The 15,669-nt window shown below is 40.8% G+C and overlaps 1 protein-coding gene across 2 annotated transcripts in view; it reads right to left on the bottom strand.

The window, feature by feature from the left end:
- Positions 1 to 15,669, bottom strand: part of EBF2 (EBF transcription factor 2) — a 207,656-nt gene that overhangs the window by 53,757 nt on the left and 138,230 nt on the right. The window lies entirely within an intron of this gene.

The following is a 15,669-nucleotide window of genomic DNA, read 5'->3' on the forward strand; positions in this document are numbered from 1 at the left end:
TGTACTGTACCTTGGGTAACTGAAACCACAGAAAGTGAAGCCTCCAAAGTGGGCGGGGGAACTACTGTTTACCACCACCCTCTCCCAACCCCCTACTCAACAATGATAATAATCACAGGTTTGGGTTTTTTTGTAGGTAAAATTTACATACATTGAAATGCACAAATCTTAGCTGTCCAATTTACACTGTGATCAAGAAGTAGACTATTTCCATCTTCCCAAAAAGTTATCTCGTGTTCCTTCCCAGTCCATCCTACCCCCACCACCAGCAAAGCAAAAAATCTTCTGATTTTTTTCTTTGCCCTAAAGAGTTTTTTGATGACATCTTTTTAAGTTATGTTTTTAGCATAATAGGTTTGGGAAAATCCCTAAAACCCATGAGTCCACAAATCATCTCATATAGTCTCACATCTTGAACATGGTGGTAACATACGCAAAATTTTACATGAATAAGTGTCAGTCATCCAACCCAACAGATAATTCACTGTGCTTCTAATATGTGATAGGGCCCAGAGATTCAAAGAATAAACTTAAAGGAACCTCAGTTGTCATTCAGAAAATTATCAATATAATTGCTCACAATTCAGGGGTACAGCCTGTCTAGCGCTGTGTCTGTTTTCAATTGTGTCCATGTTAACATGTTAGAATCTGGGGAAATTCCTTCCAGAAAGTTCCTATCACAGTGGCAAACATTAAGATGGCGGCATCTATCACTTGCTGTAAGTGCTCATGTTCTTATCAAAGTGATCTCAGCAAAATACAAGGTCATGTCGCAGTTGAAGGGAGAGGCAGAGCCTCATGGTTGCAAGGTTAAGATGAACATGAAGATTGTATTGCCTACCCCCCGAAAATAATAGGAGAAGAGAAAGAAGAAAGAATCAAACCATTCTTATAAATTGTGTGTGTGAATGCATTTTCAAAGACATAACTGTCATCTCTGGAAAAAACGAAACAGAAAATAAGGAGAGGGTGCTTTGGGCTTTAATTCTTCTTTTTTTTTTCTTTTTTTTTTTTTTGAGACAGAGTCTTGCTCTATCACCCAGGCTGAAGTGCAGTGCAGTGGCCTGATCTCAGCTCACCACAACCTCTGCCTCCTAGGTTCAAGCAATTCTCCTGCCTCAGCCTCCTGAGTGGCTGAGATTACAGGCATCCGCCACCACACCCAGCTAATTTTTGTATTTTTTGGGTTTTACCATGTTGGCCAGGCTGGTTTAGAGCTCCTTACCTCAAGTGATCCTCCCGCCTCAGCCTCCCAAAGTGCTGGGATTACAGGCATGAGCCACTGCACCCAGCCATGGGCATTAATTCTTAATGAGCTGTCCTAGGCACACTAAGGGGAACCTGGGCCCTGTCTGAGGATTACGTGGAGGTAAAGAGCCTTCTCTCTGAGGCTGCTTTAATTCACTCCACAAGCTCCTTGTCATACTGTCCATTAATACTCCCCACGCATTCCTGCCACAAAATATGGGGCTTTCACGAGCCAGCTGATTTCATCATTGTCCATTTGGGTGGAGTGAGACTTAGTTCCAAAGTGAACATTTCCCGAATGACATACCCTGATGGTTCAGATGCACTTCATTATTTTCTATTAACAATAGAAATAAATTTTAATCTCTTGCTGGCTCACGCTGGCCTCTCATGACAGCTAGGGAATTAACCTGAATTATGTCAGTGTCTGTAAAATTTATTACAAGATTTTAAATTACGTCCAAATGTATGTGCGTGCGCATGTGTACGTATAGATATGAGGCAAGTTCCAGGTTTTAATATTCCAAATATCTTAGATGGTGAGGTAGCGGGAAGAGCCTGCCAATTCAACTGAATTTTCAAAATGTGATGGATTTAATTCATAAATTCCACAACAGGAAACCAGACCTGTTTGGTGGTTGTTTCTATACATAGAGACACACACTTAAATACTGACTTTTACATACATTTGCTTTACTTCTGGAAGAATGAACTACATTATACAGGTGAAGATATATTTGGTACAGTCAAAACTTCAAATTTAAGTTCCTTCAGTGTTTACTGATGAACAGTGACAACGCTGATATTCGTCTATTTGGAGAAGTTAAGATTTCTGAATGTTTTAGGACCAAAGGAAGTGGAATGCGCATTCCAACATCATCTTACTCCCAGGCCTTCCCCTTCCACAAGCCAACTTCTTTCCCCTAGTGAGTATTTCCTGGGTCATGAAGGCTGACCCTTCCCATCTGGAATCAATCAGTCAACCCCTGACAACTTCCTGAAACACCTCACTCCATTTCCTGTTCTCTCCCCCTTCTCGTTTTCCCCCTGGTTTGCTTCACTCTTCAAAACTGCAGGCCACAGCAGCTTAATGTTAGAGGGTCAGGCACAGTTAGACTCCAAAACACTAGACAAGGACACCTTTGACCTTCAAAAATCTTTACATCTTAGCTAAACAAATCAAGGTCAACATTTCTTACCATTACCTTGTTAACTATTTGTATGCATCTCTGCCAAGGGTCTTCTGATCATATAACCATCAATACCACTTATTTACCTAAGATCAACTGATCTGCTTTAAGAGAAGCAAATGTAGTATGGCTAAAAGGTGCCATTCGGGGGTGCCGGAAACTGAAAATCGCCAGCATTATATTAGCAAACATACGAATAGTATTCCATACAAAGGAACTTCTATGTCTCATCGTCTCCTGTCACCTAGACCTGATAACGCATCTTTTCTAAGGCTGTCAGACTCTATTGGCACTGCCATTCTGCTGGCATGGCCCTAAAGAATGCCAATTAGGAATACAGATGTCCATAATTTGTGTGGGATGGACCCCCAGTTTTTGCTGCTGACACTGGTGACAGTTTTCATTTATTTCTTAGAGTTGATATATCTGTATTACAGCTCAAAGCCTGCAGATCTGAAAACTAAGTCATGGTAAATGACAGCTCTCCTCAACTGATACATTTCAACACAAAAGCAACAACCAATTTATTTAGGACAAAGTACCTTTAACCCAAGTTTCCAAGACAGAGAAATCAGTATCAATTGAAACTGCTTGCATTTTTTTCTAAATAAAAGTGGTTTTCGCCTTCTGCCATTCCCTATTTTGCTTTGATGTGATCTCTCATTTTTAGTAATACCAACTCAATAAACAGACCAATTGGAGAGTGACGGTGGTAGGTTCCGTTTTAAATCATTTAATTATATGGCAGTGTTAGTTGGTTACACAGAAACAGAAACATGAATAAAAAGTCTGTATCTTCCCTTGAAAAATACAAGAAAGTTTTAAGAACGGAATCTACAAGTACGTTAGCAGTTTTCTACCAGTTCTCAAGAAAACTGATCGGCTTTCTCAAATTCTATTTTTCTTTTCATTACCCAAAAGTTCTCCCATGTCCCTCACTCCAATAATTTATACAAAGCAGGAGCTGAGTTGTAAAGGAGCCCTTTCCTGCTCGTAAAAGGCCACAGTGGGAGTCACCCTTCAGGTGGACACATCTGTTAATCTGCCTGAACAGCTAATTTTCCAATAGAGGAGTTATTTCTTTAGTTATCAGAATGATAGCATGTGCCACGGAGACTTTCACCAAACTGACTTATTCCTACCCTTTGGTTATTTTTATAGCCCTTCTCTAAAATGTCCTTGGCTTTTTGGAACACCGTGTGTGTGTGTGTGTATGTGTTTTAAGTACTTATGCTTCTCAAAGCTCTAACTGTATGATTTAGTTGAATTACATAAGTCAGAGGAATGGCCATTTGGGCCCTACTCCCAGCTAGGCTTTTTCAGCTCCTACCCAGGTGTTTCTACAAAGACCCTAAGTCTCATACAAAGAGGCTAAAAGAAAAAGAGAAGTCAAAATGAAAAATGTGTCGAATGACCAAATGATCTGCTCTTTGAAACAGACGACAATTCCAATGTCTGCAGTCACTAGAGAATAATTACACTGGTCAGAAACCTCCCCATATGGGCCAGAGTCCTTGCTTTGAAAACACACCAAGTTCTACCATTAGTCAGACACAGTTCCCCACCCTTTCAATGAGGGTCATGCACCTCCTAGCTGAATGTGGGGCCTTTGGTAGTTTAATCTCAGTAAAGCTATAACACATCGCATTTATAGCACACTCCACGTTGAAGACTCTGATACCCTACTTATGAATGTGCATACACTCAGCTAAATAAAATGGTCTCGAAAATTGCTGTTATTTTGCCAAGAATGGAAAAAAAAATTCTTTATGACATTTTACATCTGGAAATGGAATTAAATTCATGATGTGCTTTTCCCTTATAACTGTTCGGTTGCCATATATGTTATTTCAGCTTTCCCAAAGCATAACTGTTATGTGGGATTTTATTTTCCACCTGTGGAAGGAGGAAAGGGACACAGAAACCATTAAAGGGACAGAGAAAATCAAGACAGACTTCTGGCTATGGTGGGCAACCAAGCTGCCAGTCCATATTGCAAAGAGAAATACATGTCAGGTTTTTATACAATCCTGAATTCTCATCATGGACAAGGTGAATCTAATGACACAGTTTTGTCTAAGCCTCCATTAATTCAATCCAGGCTAACAACTAACAAATAGGCTACTGCAGTTTGTTCCACCCCACCACTTTATTCTTGGCACACATATTTTCAAGCCAGATTTAAGGCCCAGATTCTTCTTTGTTACGGGACTCCAGAGTCTCCAAAATTACCTTTAAACACCTACCCCACAAGCATGGATTTTGTCATTTTCTTTAAAATGAATTCCCAGAATTCTCAGCAATGGCTGTTTCATATTCCCGAAGGCTAAATTTTCTGTTCAGTGAAGGATCAAGTCCCAGACAGGAGAACACAGAGTTGACTGCCATAGAGACAGATGTGGGAGGTTCTGGGTTGCTCCGGCAGAGAGGGGACTGGGCATCAATGGCATTACTCCTGAGAAGATGTGTTCTTTTCTTTTTTTAAAAAAAAAAAATACATATTTTTAATTCTGTCAAGTTTAAACTGATACGCTTGATGACAAGAATATAAACTAAACAAACACTGGCCAATTTACTCAGTTTTAAAAATAATTTCTTTTAACTATTTTACTTTTTTTTTTCTTGTGTAATTTCAACTTTTATTTTAGATTCAGGGAGTACACGTGCAGGTTTATTACATGAGTATGTTATGTGACACTGCGGTTTGAGATACGAATGATCCTGTCATCCAGGTAGGGAGCATAATCCCTAATAGGTAGTTTTTCAGCCCTCTCCTCCTTCCTTTTCTCTCCCTGCTAGTAATTCCTAGTGTCTATTACCCCCATCTTTATGTCGATTGGTACCCAATGCTTAGCATCCACTTACAAGTGAGAACATGCAGTATTTGGTTTTCTGTTCCTACATTAATTTGTTTAGGATCATGGCCTCCAACTGTGTCCATGTTGCTGCAAAGGACATGATTTCATTCTTTTTTGTGGTTGTGAAGTATTCCATGGTGTCTATGTACCACATTTTATCTGATCCACCATTTATGAGCATCTAGGTTGAATCCATGTCTTTGTTATTGTGAATAATGCAGCAATGAACATACAAATGTGCGTGTCTTTTGGGTAGAACAATTTCCTTTCCTTCGAGTATATACCCAGCAATGGGATTGCTGGGTCGAAGGATAGTTTGATTTTATTTTTTTCATTTTAACTAGAGAAGATACTTTCTTAAGGAACCAGACAGCACTGTGTTTCCATCAATCACTGGGTATTTATTGAGACCCCTAGACGCTCTGCTACATGTAATGGAAGCTTATAGAAAACATCGTCGCAGCCTCAAGGAGCTCACCCTGCAGCGGACAAAGCATAGCAAACACTAGACATAATCAGAAAATATTATTGCACGGTAATCTGTCATTGAGGATTAAACTGTGTGGCCACTGTGTACTCTAGGGGCCCAACGGTGGGAAGAATCAGTGTGAATTGAAGGCTATCACAGCCATTTTCATCAAGAAAGTGAGATTTAAGAACAGGCCTTGAAGAATTGGGGGGAGTTACACAACTTGAGGTTACTGAAATGATCATCCTGGCACCTAAAAAGAATTCTAATTGGCATAAAGGAAGTAGTATGCCCAAGAGCTCTCCGCTGGTGTATTTTGGCCAATTTGGCTTTAGAGTAAACACCTTTTAGAGCTTACTTTTAAAAACCCAGTTGAGAAATCCAGTGGCAATTTAAAAAAACAAAACAAAAAACCAGCTTTTCATGTCATTGAGGAGTGTGAAGATTGTTCATCTGCTTTGCAATACGGAATGTCTCTTCATCTTAAAGGCCACAGATACTTGCTACTCCCACCCTACCTGATTTTATTCCATTGAACCCATTACTTTTCCCATCTAAAATTTGTGCCAAGTGGGATGGTTATGGTCAAGGGCAATATTTTACTAGCAAAAGTTTTGAGAGCCACAGGGGAGCCATAACATATTTGATGCAGTTCTTTGTTTGGCTTGGGCATTCTTGTCTACGAAGCTCTAGCCCCAGGGACAACCTGAATCACCTGTGGCCTATCAAAAATCAGGAGCACACAGGCCCTGGAAGCAACTGAGGAACTATGCACTCTTATTGCAGGACTAAGAACACTTTGCTTTCCAGGAAGTTCTGCATTCGATAGTCCTGGAATGGGTTCAGTGGCAGGTTTGTGTCCAAATTAGAGTCCCTTAAAATATTTGAGCATTTAGACTGTGTTTCCAGCTAACTGCAGTCTGACATATCCTCTCCCAAAAGTTTCCCAGGCAACTACTGGTTTTCATTTTCACCTTGTTCTTTTACAAAGAACTCAAAACTCATTTCCTGGGTGAGTCAGTCAAGATTTCTGTCACCCTGATTCTTGTCCCCATTCAAGACACCAAAATTTAGGGGTGGAGGCAGCAGAAGGTTCTAACAGCAGAGAAAAGCTTGAAGTCACTCCAGAGAGCCTTCCCCAAGCTTACATCACTGGACTAAGAGAAAGATCCTCCGACCCTCCAAGGTTTTTGTTTTTTTTCTGACTCCAAACAGATAATTATGATTTCTTAACTCGGACTATCTGGTTTGTTTTATCATCAGATAATGGACTCACCTGCTGATCAGAGAGGCCGTAAGTCAAGTGATTTCCATTATGTGCTTTAAAACTGCTGCTCAGTAGCACTGCGGATTTCAAATGGTAGATGAGATCACAGAGCAGCTGGAGCAGCTCTCACACTGAAAGATGTGAACTGAAGAAACCTGCAGGCAGCTGGAGCTGTATTAAATTTTTACCATTTGGAGTTAATTTAAACTCTCGTTTCCCTCTCCAACGGGTGTGAGAGAAACATTCAACATTTTTTATTTAAGGAAAATAGATGGTGGTGCCATTAAAAAGTTTTATATAAGAGCTGGGGGTTTAAAAATCATAAGGGGTTGCTGGATGGAGCTTGGCTCTTTTCCAAGACATGAGTAGCTGTGCCCTTTGCTCTCACATCGTTTAGTAAACCCGACTAATGGCTCATGCCCAGCTGTGTGTACGAGGTGTCTTTATCAGAGCCATTCATTTGCCCCATCGTTCTTCTGCAGTTGTCGCATCCAGCATGTTGCAGCAACAGGCACGAGGCCTCTCACATGATCCAACCATCCTGTGGACTCCAGTCAATCCCAACGGGGCCTCACTTCCTTTCTCCATTCCCATCCTACAGATCTTTCTGCCCTTGGTTCCCTTTTCTCCCCCACCGTGCGCTTCTTCTTGCTTTCTCACAGGCCCGGCAGATGTGCCAGGTGTGTTTTCAAAAAGCTCCAGCCCCTTCCCTCAAACCCTTCAAATCCCCATCAAGATGCCCTTCCAGCAGGCCCATCCTGGGCTTGCATGCAATCTGGAACCAACTCAGCACCAAAGCCTTCCCCAGCCTGACTCCTGGAATGATTTTTCTTTCATTAGAAATGTGTCTGTCTGGCCAGGTGTGGTAACTCACACCTGTAATCCCAACAATTTGGGAAGCCAAGGCAGATGAATCACTTGAGCCCAGGGGTTTGAGACCAGCCTGGACAACATAGCAAAACCCTGTCTCTACAAAAAACACAAAAGTTAGCCAGGTATAGTTGCATACACCTGTAGTCCCAGCTACTTGGGAGACTGAAGCAGGAGGATCATTTACGCCCAAAAGACCAAGGCTGTAGTGAACCGATATTACACCACTGCACTCCAGCCTCAGTGACAGAGTGAGACCTTGTCTGTAAAAAAAGAAAGAAAAAGAAATATGTCTGTCTTTCCATATCTACTGACATATCTCGAGGCCAAGGATGACACGATCTGCACATATATCTCAGTCCTCTCCCTAGCATGACTCTGTAAATTAAAAATGATTATTCTGGTGGAACTAATCTAAAAAGGGAGTAATTTAGGGGTAAATTTGAGACACCCAAGGGTCAGCAAATTGAGGTAAGCATCTTTATCTTAATTACAAGTAAGCTCTCAATTAGAGTGAAGTTCCTTAAAAATGATTTGGCAGGATGAAGAGAGGTTGGTTGATGGGTACAAACATACAGTTAGAAGGTGTAAGTTCTAGTATTTGATAGAGTGGGTTGACTACAGTTAACAACAATGTATTGTACATTTCAAACTAGCTAAAAGAGAGAACTTGCAATATTCCCAACATAGAGAAATGATCAATTCTCGTGATGATGGATGACTATGGATACCCTAACTACCCTGACTTGATTATTACACATTCAATGCATGTAACAAAATATCACATGTACCCCATAAAGATTGCAAGCATTATGTATCAATAAAAAAATTAGGCTGGGTGTGGTGGCTCACATCTGCAATCTCAGCATTTTGAGAGGTCGAGACGGGTGGGTGAATCACTTGATCTCAGGAGTTCAAGACCAGCCTGGGCAATGTGGCAAAACCCCGTCTCGATAAAAAATACAAAAATTAGCCAGGCCTGACGGCACACACCTGTAGTCCTAGCTACTTAAGGGGCTGAGGTAGGGAGATGGCTTGAGCTGGAGAGGCAGAGGCTGCAGTGAGCCAAGATTGCACCACTGCACTCCAGCTTGAGCAAAAGAGTGACAACTTGTCTCAAAAAAAAAAAAAAAAAAAAAAAAAAGTTAATGATTTTTGAGGTTGGATTGTGTCAAGGATCTCAATTCCAGAATGCTACTACGTCCGAAATGACCTAATATACAAGCTGGTGCTGCCCATAGGATGGAGAACACCCCAGTGATCATGTCTTTTTAAAATGAAGTCAATTTGAGGCAGAGGGTAAAAACTTGGCATTCAGGCCTCTAAGCTTCCCAGTCTCAAGTAGATCTGCTGACATTTGTGTCCTATAATAGGTGATGCTGTGGAAAGCTCAGAAAACTATTCAGAAGAGCATCCACACTTACTGTTACTATAATGTTGAGTATCATTTAGCTCCACAAACATCTACACTTGACCAAGCCGCTGAGTTCCAACAAGCACCACAAACACAGCTGGCGCTGTACGTAAGCCCACTGCTTCCAGGAAAGTCACTTGAACATCACAGAGGAGCAGACTTGAGCTATGCAAACCACTCATTTATTTTTTATATCCTTCTACTAGGATGCAAGCCCCTCGAGGGCAGGAATTTTATGATTTGCTCTCTGCTGTATCTCCAGCACCTAGGACAGTGCCTGGCACACAGAATTTCATCAGTAATACTGGCTGGGTGCATGAATAAATGAATGAGTATGTTTTCACTATGACTTGGAACAGACCCAGCCATCCTATCTATGACAGTGAATTAGCAACAATAAGCTCTAAATTATTGTCAATTCCTAGTGATTTTTAGAATTTGAATGTGGGAAATGACCATGTGCCTGACTTCCTCTTCCTAGCTTGATTTTCTTTTGGATTTTAAAACTGCCTTCACTCCACCCACACAAGCAGAAAGAAATAAAGAATGGGATTCATTATGTCTTAACAGGCCTGTCGCTTAAACTAGACATACATTTCTTTTCCTTTCCTTCATTGAGCTGTTAATCTGGGTGTTTCACCTAATTGTTCCATTTCAAGGAGGGCAGAAGTGATTTTCCGCATGCATGACCCATGGATTTAGATACTTGAGAAGCCCTGGAAATATTAAGTTTCTTTTCTTTTTCCTTTTTTCTTTTGCTGTCTTAAAAATTTATTTAATAATAATCTCTTATTTTAATCAATTATTTTAATAATTTATTTATTTAATAATCTACAGAATGCCTGCCATTGTGCTAGACATTGGCAATACATACAAAAATAAATAAAACATATCGATTGCCTTCAAGCAGCACACAGTCTATTGGAGAGACAAACAAGAACTGCAAGATGATGTGATAACTGGCAGGGGAAGGGTGTGTCAGCACAGACCCAGGAACCAACAGCTCCATTTGGAAGAGTCAGAAAATGCATCACTAAGGCAGTGACATTCAGCTGTAGCCTTAAAGCATGAAAAGGAGTCACAAGTTGGAGAGGGGTGAAGGGTTCCCAGGCAGAGGGGTGAACATATGGAAAGCTTCCTAGATGGAATAGAAATCAGAGATGGGTGTGTGGTGAGCAGCAGGCAGATGAGAACTTCTGGGACAGGCATGGCAGGTTTTCCTGGTAGGCAGAGGCTGAGTGGCCTTCTCAGCCATGCCTTTTTAAATCCAGGCTTTGTGTCCATGGACAGTTGATATCCATTTTAGTAGGTGTATATATTTAACTTTTATGGATACATAGCAGGTGTATATATTTATGGGGTTCATGAGATATTCTGATACAGGCATACAATGCATAGTAATCACATCAGGGTAAATGGGGTATCCTCATGACATTTTGTCTGTTTTTTTTTTTTTTTCCTTTTTGTGGAGAACGAGGTCTCACTACATTCCCCAAGCAGGTCTCAAACTCCTGGGCTCAAGTTATCCTCCTGCCTCTGCCTTCCTAAGAGCTATGATTACAGGCATGAGCCACTGTGCCTAGCATTGTGACATATTTTAAGAGGTAAGTCTGGCATTCATGCTGAGGACGGGCTAGACAGGGGAGGAATAAAGACAGGGGCTACGGCCGGGCACGGTGGCTCACGCTTGTAATCCCAGCACTTTGGGAGGCTAAGGCGGGTGGATCACAAGGTCAGGAGATTGAGACCATCCTGGCTAAAACGGTGAAACCCCGTCTCTACTAAAAAATACAAAACAATAGCTGGGCTTGGTGTCAGGTGCCTGTAATCCCAGCTACTCAGGAAGCTGAGGCAGGAGAATGGCGTGAACCCGGGAGGCAGAGTTTGCAGTGAGCCCAGATTGCGCCACTGAACTCCAGCCTGGGCAACAGAGCAAGACTCCGTCTCAAAACAAAAACAAAAACAAACAAACAAAAAAAAGACGGGCTGTGGCAGCTTTTCAGGAGAGAGGTGAATTTAATAGATACTTAGGAGGAGGAAGTGACACTTTGACAATGAAAGAGGAGGGAATGAATCAGGGAACAAGCACTGAGTTCTGTTTTGAACACGTGCTCATTAGTCATCCAGGGAAGATGCCCAGGAGGAAGCTAGCATTATATGCCTGCAGCTCTAGAGAAGTCTGAGAATATGGATACAGAAATCATCCAGGAACAGGGAGCACTTGAAGCCAAGAGAGTGGATGAGAGATGACCAGGAGAAGTCCTAAGTGGACAGATCCCCACTGTTAAAGGTTACCTTACATGAAGGATGCCTATTGGGCTTTAAATGAATTCCATTTCTTTAGACTAGAGGTCCATGGAAGCTTGAGATATTTCAAGTGGTCTGGAGACCCCTAAAATTTTAATTAAAATTTTAAATGTAGTATTTCGATGGCATACAGACTATAGCTTTTACCAGATTCTTAAAGGGGTCTGGGCCAAAAAAAAAAAAAAAAAAAAAAAAAAAAAGGTTAAAAAGGGTTAAAAGGGTTAAAACCCTTTGTGTTTCAGTAAGTATTTTTTATGTCCTATAATACTTAGGACTTTAATGATATTAAAGAGAGGATTGGTTCAAGCTTGAAAATAATCTTGATGTAACAATTTTGGTCTGATTGGATGATTTTTGTAAAAAGAATCCAGGTTCCACCAGTGTTTGGGGGTAAGGGAAGGAGGGGGAAGAGTTTTATTGAGTTCAGGATTTGGTTAGAAATGTTTCATATTTCTATTCCATTCCGATCAAATCCTCACAAAAGAATCCTTCATATTAAATTTATGTTTGATCATATCGCAGAAGTAGAGAATTGAAGGAATTGTGTATATGTCTTTAAATGACTATCTTTGTCCTTCTGAGTGAGATACATACTCTAGGAACTTCTGAAACTCACCATCCATTCAGATGACTGTCCCACCACCATGAGTATGCACTCTCTCTGGTTTTGTTTCATATTTGGAACCCGAACTAAGTTTCTTACTTGACTATGATAGCATATCGCTAAGCCTGTCTTCATAAAAACCTTCTCTATGAGAGAGCTTTCATTGAAGGTTATATTCTTAGTAGAATCTAAGTACAGTATAAAAATTGCCAATTCTTTTGTGCACCAAAGGACACTATCAAGAAAGTGAATGGCAACTCATGGTATAGGAGAAAATATTTTCAGATCACATGTTTGAGAAGGAGCCAGTATCCTGAATATATAAAGAACTCTTACAGCTCAACAATAAAATGACAAATAATGCAACCAAAAAAATGGGCAAAGGATTTAAATAGACACTTCCCCAAAGAAGATATACAAATGAGCAATAAGCACATGAAAAGATGCTCAAAATCACGAATCATTAAGGAAATGCAAATCAAAACCACAATGAGATACCTCTTCATGCCCATAGGATAACTAGAATTTTTTAAAACAGAAAATCACAAGTGTTGGCGAGGAATTAATACCTTCACACATTACTAGTGGAAATGTAAAATGGTGCAACCACTATGGAAAACAGTTTGGCAGTTCCTCAAAAACTTAAAAGAAACAATTACCATATGCCAGAAATTCTGTTCTTAGTTGTACGCCCAAGAGAATTAAAAACATATGTTCACACAGTGAAACTGTACACAAATATTAACAGTGTCATTGTTTGTAATAGCCAAAAAGTAGAGACAATCCAAACGTCCACTAACTGACTAACGAATTTAAAAATGTGATATATCCATACAATGGAATACTCGGCTGTAAAAAGGAATGAAGTATTGATACATGCTATCACATAGATGAACTTTAAAAACATTATGCTAACAGAAAAAAACCAGACACAAAAAGCCACATATTGTATGATTCTATTTATATTAAATTTCCAGAAGAGACAAACCCATAGAGCAGAAAGTAGATTAGTGGTTGTCAGTGAATAGGGAGAAACAGGAACTGGGAGACACGAGATTTCTTCTTGGGGTGATAGAAAGGTTCTGGAATTAGATAGTGGTGCTGGTTGTACAACACTGTGAATGTACTAAAAACCACTGGACTCTACAATTTTAAATGGTTAAAATGGTGAATTGTATATGAATTTTATCTCAGTAAAAAATGCAAACAAATTACCAGTTGACTTTAGCTCTACCCTTGAAATAAGACAATCAGAGAATCCACAAAGTCTAAACAATTCTTTTTGCCCTTGTCTTTGCAAAAGTCAAATACTTTCACATAGGATGAGAGAGAATTCTATATCATTTTGAGATCAACAATATTTATTCTATGCCAGTGAAAAACTCAGGCACCATGAAAACCCCACTTAAGTAAATAACTAAAGAAGTAGAGGAAATATTAACATGCATTTGCTTTGTGAATATATTTCTAAACTTTGGGAGAAAGAAAATGACAAGGCATTCTCCTACCATAGAAGCCTCTTCACATTTACAAGAGTATCCTCAAATTCTCAAATTTAAAACTCTTTGAAAGTGCTGGTAGAAAGTAGGATGGAATAAAAATCCAAACTGCCAACTCTCTTTTCTCTGTCTCTGTATCTTCTAGAAATAAAGCTAAGCTTTGGTCATGGAGGCACTTTGGAATTCTTTTGAATTTTACTCTTCTTTGGACTGAAATTATTTACATTTTTATTTGGAATATTGAGCACAGTGAACTTCCACCATGCACGAAGTTCCTGTTTGATCCCCCAAGAAGGCTGGTTTTATTTCTGTTTGTCTTCATACAAGAAAGTAGGGCCAGGAGCGGTGGCTCACACCTGTAATCCCAGCACTTTAGAAGGCCGAGGCGGGCGGATCACTTGAGGTCTGGAGTTTGAGACCAGACTGGCCAACGTGGCAAAACCTCATCTCTACTAAAAATACAAAAATTAGCCGGGCAAGGTGGCATGTGCCTGTAGTCCCAGCTACTCAGGAGGGTGAGGCAGGAGAATTGCTTGAACCCAGGAGGAGGAGGTTGCAGTGAGCCAAGATCATACCATTGCACTCCAGCCTGGGTGACAGAGTGAGACTCTATCTCAAAATGAACAAACAAACAAACAAACAAAAGGCAGGGAAAGAGCCTGCCCAAGAGAGAAGAGGTCTCCAACTTTTTAAAGGGAGGCTAGTAATAGTGTGAAGTATTGTAACGAAAAATGTTCCTGTCACAGCAAGATTGATAGCCATGACGGGGTTAAAAAATACTACTACTAGATTTTTTTTCAAAGTAACTCTCAGTAGCCTTGTGTATGGCCATCTTCCTGTTAACTCTTGAATGGCTCTGCTCCTAAACATCTGTCTGATTGTGGCCTAACCATAGAAGCTCTCCAGCAGGACCAGCTACATAATTTGTAGGGTTCAATAAAAAATGAATGTCACATTCCTTGTTCAAAAATTATTCAGGGTCGGATGCGGTAGCTCACACCTGTAACCCCAGCACTTTGAGAGGCCTAGGCGGGCAGATCACCTGAGGTCCGGAGTTCAAGACCAACCTGGGCAACATGGCAAAACCCCGTCTCTACCAAAAAATACAAAAATTAGCAGGGCATGATGGTGCACACCTGTAGTCCTAGCTACTCAGGAGGGTGAGGCATGAGAATCCCTTGAGCCCAGGAGGTGGAGTTTGCAGTGAGCCAAGATCACACCACTGCTCTCCAGCCTGGGTGACAGAGTGAGACCCTGCCTCAAAAAAAAAAAAAAAAAAAAAAAAAAAATTATTCAGAATTTCAAGAAGACAACAGCAAAAGATAAACCTAGCAGCTGCAACGTGTCGCATGCCCACAGTGTGCTGGAAAGAGTTTGATTAAATAAATCCTCCCAGCTCCTGGCTCCAGGCTTTACCACCTACTTACTGTGATTAGGGGCACGTTATTTAACCTTCCGGAACCTCACTTTTCTCAGGCAAAACATGAGGCTAAGGTTCCCCATCTCTCTCATGGCTGCGAGGATTTACTTTTTGAAGTCTCAAGCTTGCATACTATCGTTTAACATGTTTTTAATTTTTCTATGGAAAAGGAGGTGCCACATATCTAGCACAGGGTGTGAGTGGCAGGAAAACCATTTGGTGAATTAAATATGGGTCCTTCAAAGCTCAAGGAAGGGGGCCGAGAGGAGCTGCTCTTGCTTTCGTCTCCAGCCTGATACACTTTGCCTCGCTCTGTTTTTATTAGCTCGTCTCCTCAGTACATCAGTGGCAAGGGTGATGAAACCGGTGGCAGATTTAACTGCCAGGCAGCTGGGTCACCGTCCCGTGGGTCTTGTTGTCACGCTGCGATCTTAAAGTGACCACGCTGCTTGGGCTGCTGCCTTCCAGAAGGCTCAGAGACAGACCACTGAATAGTTAATCGGTGGAAAAGGGAAGACAGGAG

This window comes from Pongo abelii, chromosome 7 (assembly GCF_028885655.2).
Source record: "Pongo abelii isolate AG06213 chromosome 7, NHGRI_mPonAbe1-v2.0_pri, whole genome shotgun sequence".
In the NCBI taxonomy this organism is placed as follows: Eukaryota; Metazoa; Chordata; class Mammalia; order Primates; family Hominidae; genus Pongo; species Pongo abelii.